General features: G+C 49.8%; 1 protein-coding gene across 1 annotated transcript in view; it reads left to right on the plus strand.

Moving 5' to 3' along the window:
* The window catches only part of JPH2 (junctophilin 2), a 32,758-nt gene extending 29,528 nt beyond the window's left edge, over positions 1-3,230 (plus strand). The window contains exon 6 of the mRNA XM_065031982.1: positions 711-3,230. The gene's annotated coding sequence lies outside the window, so the exon portion shown is untranslated. The remainder of the gene's footprint in view (positions 1-710) is intronic.
* The last annotated feature ends 3,444 nt before the right edge of the window (positions 3,231-6,674 follow it).

Below are 6,674 nucleotides of genomic sequence, written 5' to 3' on the forward strand. Positions count from 1 at the left end.
CGTTCCCAGTTGGATGGACATGATTCATGGAGACTTCCAGTGCAAGAATGTGTGATGTAAAATTTGAAATTTGTTTTGTGCAAGAAACACTTTGAAAATGCTGTTCTGTGGCCGCTGCTGCCAGGTGACTTGTGCATTGCAATATGTCATGGCAGTCAGCCCAGCAAGAGCCAGGAACACAAACAGAATGTGAAACTGTGAAATTTGCAGCTCTAATTGCACCAGTGCTAGTTCTGCAGCTGTTCTTATGTACCTGTGTTACTAAAGGTAAATGTGAGCCAAGATGTGTAAAGCTAAACAGGAGCTTGCTCAGGTCATCCACTTGAATTGTGATGAGGGTTTGCTTTTGGATTTGGTGGCAATAAAATCTTGTGAAGTTTCTTGTGCCCATAGGGTTCCTGCACGTAGGAAGGCATCATGGGGTTGCACAAGATTTCTGTTGCTTTGGGTTCAGCCATCAAGGCTGAACCTGACCTATGGGCCCCACATGAACATAATGTGAGAGGCACCTCCCAAGCACCTGTGAGGCTTTTGGGGTGCCTTCCTGTGGCCTCCTGGGGATAAAACTGCTCTGCTGGGTGCTGCTTTCTGGGGCTTTACTAGTCCCCACTAAGCCCACACAGGTGAAAGCCTTGCAGACAGCTGCAATTACATCTTGGTCATGTGTTTTGCTCCCCCTTGACTCTCCCATTCTTCTGTGTCTGGGCCAGGTGTTGCTGCTGATGGAGACCACAGACCTTGGTGGGGATCAAATCTCAGCCACCTGGAAACACCAAAGAGGAGGACTTGAGATCCCAAGGTCGCACGGCAAACATGAACCTTAAATGAAAGTGCCTGAAGATCAGTTCAGTCTCCCTGCTCTGAGGCTGTGGCTGGCCTCTGCAATCTGCCAAGGAAAAGCCAGGGTTTCTGCAATTCAGCCTCCTTCTCTTCTTTGTATAAAATAGCAGTTGCCTTAAATTGTTCTCACCAAAGCCATCAACTGTCCTGCCATGCCAGGGATGAGGGGTTTGTCTGTAGCTGTAGGAAAGCTAGTGAGGTCTCATCCATGCACACTGATGTGTTTTGTAACTCCCTTGGTTGACACAGTGTTAGAGATTTCCCAAAGAATGTCATCCATGGCATGGAGATGAAGCAATACACAGCAACCAAAATGACTCATGAGAGCCATGCCATGGCTAGGACTGGACAACATCACCCTCCATGCTCGGAAGTCATCCAAAGGGATGAACTAAAAGTCTTTCCCCGTCGCCTGGAGTCATTTTCCATGTATGGAGGACTGAGAGGGGGAGCAAGTTGAAATTGGGCTTGTTGAAGTGTAACCGGAGTCCTGCCCGTGCCTGCCGATGTGCCATGGACAGGGGCTGCGGGGTGGGGTGCGAGGGGCAGACTGATCCGACACTGTGCGTGCAGGGGTGCTGTGGGTGGAGATGGTGCCCGTTTTGGGACCACTTGCTGCCCAAACGCTCTCCTGCCACCAGCAATGCTCTGCACAGAAGTGTCCTGCAGCGGGAGACTGGAAATAGGTGTGCTGAATTTGTCCCTTTACCCCCATTTTTTTTTCCCCTCTGAAAATGATGCAAGTTACAAAGAAAAGGAGGTTCTTACTGAAAAATACCTCCACACGCTGGCAGGTTCCTCTCCTTGGTATGCTGGGCTGCAGGGGGGCTCCTGTGCTCTTTCATTGCGACAGTGAACAGACTTTCCAGCCAGAGGATGCAGGGTGGCTCTCATGGGAGAAATTATGTTGTTCCCAGAAGGAAAAAGGTGCAGAGACCTGAGTGACTCCATTGTATTTGGGTGTTAGGCTCAAAAATGCACAGCAGCCAGACTTTCAGCAGCGATAGAGTACAGAGGCGCAATTCTAGCTGTTGTTCTTGTGTGCGAGGCTTAGAGGCCTGGGCGATGTGCACCAAATATTCCCAAAGCTGTGACAGAGAGTGAGTGACATTTGGAAGGAGAGGTTTCTACCATGATCTGCTCTGATCCTTAGCAGTGTGAGCTTAGAAAGTCGGCACAGATGAAGTTACAGTTTAGTGTGAGGCTGAGTGCTTGGACATGTTTCTTCCTTCTTTTAAGAGCAATATGTATTTTCTATCCCTTTTTGAGATAACCGGAAATGTTATTTATAGTCAGCTGTGCACCTCTGTGTATCCTGAATTCCCACAGCGCAGGACTGGGTGGGAAAATCTGAGGGACTGGAAAGAATGGGGAAATGAAGGTTAAGGCAAAAACCAGATGCCCAGTCTGCTCCAAAGGTCAGTCTGAAAGGATTTCAGAGATGGGGTGGCAGACCGGCAGGGGTTTACACTGACTGGAGACATAGGGCAAAACCTGCCTAATTTATCTGCTCTAATTATGGCATGAGAGAGTGAGAATGATTCAGTACTTTTCTTTGTGAACCAAGTTCATTTTTTAACCTTATTCAGCTCAGGAACGTTGCCACAGTAGCAAATACATGGTGTTAACTGTGGGAGAAGTGAATGTGATCCCTTTCTAAAAGCCACGTGGCTATACCAGTCCTGAGAAAGCTGTGCAGCATCATCTACACTTCCACAGAGCATAGTTCAGTAGCAATTTGCTTCTTTTCTTTTTTTTTTATTTTAAATTTTCATAAGTATAAATGTATTGCAAACCCCAGGCTCTGCTGCTTTTGACATTTTATCCACGTTTGCTGGCATTCACTTGCCAGCTCTGCAGTTTCGATATGCCAGCTGCTTTTATTAACCACCCAGACAATTTCCATTGAGAGACCTGAGGGGCTTTTATTTATCACTAAGCACAAAAATTGGGTTTTTTCAACAGTGCTAAGGTAATTTCCCCCACCTCAATTTTTTATGCATGTGATATGCACTCGGTAATGTGCTTTCCTCCTAGTAACCTTCTGAGAAAAGTAGGTAGATTTGCTTTTATGTGACGTATAAATATATCCATATTGCGCTGAGATATGGGTATATATACATATATATATAGCCCCTTAGGGATTTCATTTTCTTAGATGCAAAATAACAGATTTACCTCAAACTGCATGCTTTCAAAACTGACTAGGATATTGTGTTATACTTTTCAGGTCTTACAAAGATGCAGATACTTTTCACTCTTCACACAAAAATACCTTCATCACAGATTTTGCAAGCTGTTTACTACAATCTGTGTACTACTGTCCAGAGTTTTCTGTCGGTTGTTCTGCTGGATTACGTGCAATAATAAACAGTTATCTGCTCACTGTACCCATGTGGATCTTGGCGGGGCAATGTCCAGGTTTGTTTTGGGTTGACATGCTCATTCCAGTCCTACAGGTGAACTCATCAACAGCTGGTGCAGAATTTGCGTGGTGGCATCTGAATGGTTTTTAGCTTTTCACTAATATTTATTTAAGAATCTGCCTTTTTGTTGATGGAGGGGTTCTTTGCAAAAAGAATTGTTTCCATTTACTGCTTCTTGAAAGTTTGCTGCCCGATGTTTGAGGACACGTGCAGCTCTCTGAGCAAGCTCTGTGTGTTACCATTGTGCTGGCCTCTGCCAGGGGTTGTGTGGGGCCAGGAGCAAAGGCAGCTCGCTGGCCCCACGCCTGCCCAGCCGATGCAGACGGCCGCTGACAGGTCCCTTCGCTGCCTCCTGACCCCAGGGCTGCTGCCAACTTTCCTTCAAGCTGCGCGTCGCTGCCAGCTCGTCCGGCACCACAGTCCTCCTGCGTTTGGAGAGCAGCGATTCTCCTCCACCGGCGGCCATCCTCTCGCTCAGCTGCTTCAAATGGCCAAAATGAGAGGAAAGGACAAGGAAGTGGCAGCCGATGGAAGAGTGATTTATAGGGGAGGATGGGAGAGCAGAACCCAGGAGCAGCAGGGCCTGGGGGCATGAGGAATCCAGAGTAGCCAAAACCTTCAATCCCTTTTCTATTTCTGGAGCGTCTCACATGAGCAAAGCTGGGCTGTGCGGAGGGGCTGGCGGGACACAGGCTCAGCCCCCGCAGGCAACAGGGCCTCCCTTGGCTTCTGCAGGACATGGGGGGTCTTTTGGTAGAACATTTCGTGATCTGGTAGAGACTTAAGGAGCTGAGCTTGCTGAAATAATGGCTTTACTCTCCTCTGAGCTTGTTTTGCTTCTGGTATGGGAGGAACCAGCAGCATCTCATTCATCTAGTCTCTGGGAGGAGGCTGGGGACAGCAGGGTAACCGGAGCCCTTTGCACCTCATAAATCTCAGGCTGATGAATGGAGCAGATCTTTGGCCCTTGTGTGGCAGACACAGTGGGAAGGGGGGTGGGTCTGCTGCTAAAGCAATGACGTATTGCTTCAAAAATATTAATAAAGGGAAAACAAAAAATCCTGCCCCTTCCCCGGGGTAGGGGGAACAGTGCTGGGTCTCTGCTTCAGGAGCTGCTGGATTCGGGGGTGACGTACCCCACACTGCTCCTGGCTGAGCGTCCCTGAGCACAGGCAGGGAGGTGTCTGATACGTGAGAACAGGAGAAAGGTGCTGGCCTGATCCTGTGACAAGGAGCAGCAGCTTCAGCCTCCACCGGCGGGAGGGAAGGTGCAATCTGAGCCCCAGTGTCCTTTGAGACTGACCTGTCCAGGCGTCCTGGGGATGGCTGCACCACCCACCACCGTCCTTGCAGGACATGGAGGCTCGAGGGAGCAACCCCCTCTCCTGGCCTTCATCTTCATGTGGGGAGAAGGGCCAGAGCTGCAGTGCAGGTGATCCAGGGAGCAATGCTGGGAAGCCCAGGGGGGTTACTGCTCCTTTCTGGCCCAGCAGCTAGGAACAGGGCTGGCTCCGCACCACTGCCTTTCCTTTATGACCCTTCCTGGATGAAAACGAAGTGAGACCACGGGAGAATTAATGCGTCAGGGAATACCTGCTGTGAGTGACTCCAGAGAAACAGTTTCCCATGCCTGGCCATGGCTTAACCCCCAGTCCTGGCTCTGCAAGTGCTGGCTTTTCCTTCCTGCCTGGCTAAGCCAAGCATGCACCATGCCCAGCTCTGGACCAGCAGCAACGTGCCTCATGGTGACCACTCGCTCTTGTCCTCTTCTGCCAGAAACACCGGCACTGCATGGCTGGAGAAAGGTTGCTTTTTGTTTCCTCTGAGCAGCCACCTAAACTGTGCTCACAAGGACAGACTGGATCAGAGAGCATGTGGTGACAATGAGCCCTTGTTGACTGTCTCAAAATCACATAAGCACCAGGGCTGCCCCAGGACCTTCTCCTTGAGAGGGGAAGGCTTCTAAAGGCTTCCCAGCCTGTGGCTTCACACGTTTCCTTTCAGAGGAGCAGCAAGCAGCCACCGTGCACTTGCAGCATTCCCTGTCTCTATAGAAACATCACACTTGGAGCGCAATTCACAAGGTGGTTATTAAAGAAAATTCAGCAATTACAAAAATCAGGTCTTACTTGATACTTCTGCCCGTCACCCATGGCACAGGGGACTTGTGGCATTGCAGTCACGTTCCCTCCCTTGGGTGCTAGCTGGGAAAGTGCCCTGGTTTGGGGCACAGGCAATGCCAGTGATGCTCTCCCATCAAGGTCTTCATTTAAACCCTGGTGGGGCAGAAATGAGCAGGGCTGGTTAACTGCTAAACTGAGGGTATTTTAGTAAATCAGAGTTCACTCCTGCAGAACTGGCAAGCTTTGATCTGCTGAGCATCATAGCGCGCTCCCCAAAACAGCTGCGTTGGTTTGAAGAGCGCTGAGCTGCAACCTCTGAGCCAGCAAGGAGAGGAGGCGGGTCCCGAGGGCAACGCTGGCCAAAGAGCCCTCCGGGGGCCTTGGGAAACACAGATTACAAAATAAACAATAACTGATGAGTGATTACATTAATATTGCTGTAGGACTATCCCCCGGGGCTTTATTAGCAGCTCCTTCACGGGGCCTGTCTGAAGTAATTAGTTCAAAGCAGCAGCCAGGGGCCAGACCAGGCTCTTCAGAGGGGCTGTATCTAATTCATGCCCCAATGGGTGGTCCACCCTCTCTTGTGACTCTGAAAAGTTTAAGCACTCGCTCAGCATCCTCTTGAGTGACCTGAAGATTATTAATTTAAAGGTATCACTATTTTAATTAAAATAATGTGCTCTTTGCAGGGTTGTGCCCCAGAGCAAAAGCCAAGCTGCCAATCTGCTCTGGTTGCAGGCAGCTGCTGGGTGCCCTCATGGTCTTTTTGTCCCTTTTTTAGGGAGCTGCTGGTGCCCCCAAAGAGCCAGCAGCATGGCCACACTCTCCTCCAGCACAGACTGGCGTGGATGCCAAATTTGGCCCCTGAAAGCACCTTTTCCACCACCCAAATCTAGAGGTGAGATGAGAAGACAAACTGACTGGGGCCTAAATTGAAGGTTTTGAGAAGTTATTTCTATTTCTGTATTTTGCAGGAGTGAATAGCCCTTGCTGAGGACCTGTGCGCTCTATAGAGGCAATTACTCTGTGGCCTCTGTCACCAATACTGCATTGGGACCAACCAGACTGAACGTGCTGGACGTGGTGTCTCCTACACTGGAGGTCTCTGATTAATAACCTGAGTTTCAGCCAACCCATGGTTCTTCAGGCTCATAAACCTCACTCACCCGTCTCCCGCCAGCCCTTCCCCAAGCTGCTGCCTCCTCCATCCCCCTCTCTGTACTGCTCCCAAACCCATCCCCTCTCCCCAGAGCTCTGCGGCAGTGCCAGGTCTGCCCTTCTC

This window comes from Columba livia, chromosome 16 (assembly GCF_036013475.1).
Source record: "Columba livia isolate bColLiv1 breed racing homer chromosome 16, bColLiv1.pat.W.v2, whole genome shotgun sequence".
NCBI classification, from domain to species: Eukaryota; Metazoa; Chordata; class Aves; order Columbiformes; family Columbidae; genus Columba; species Columba livia.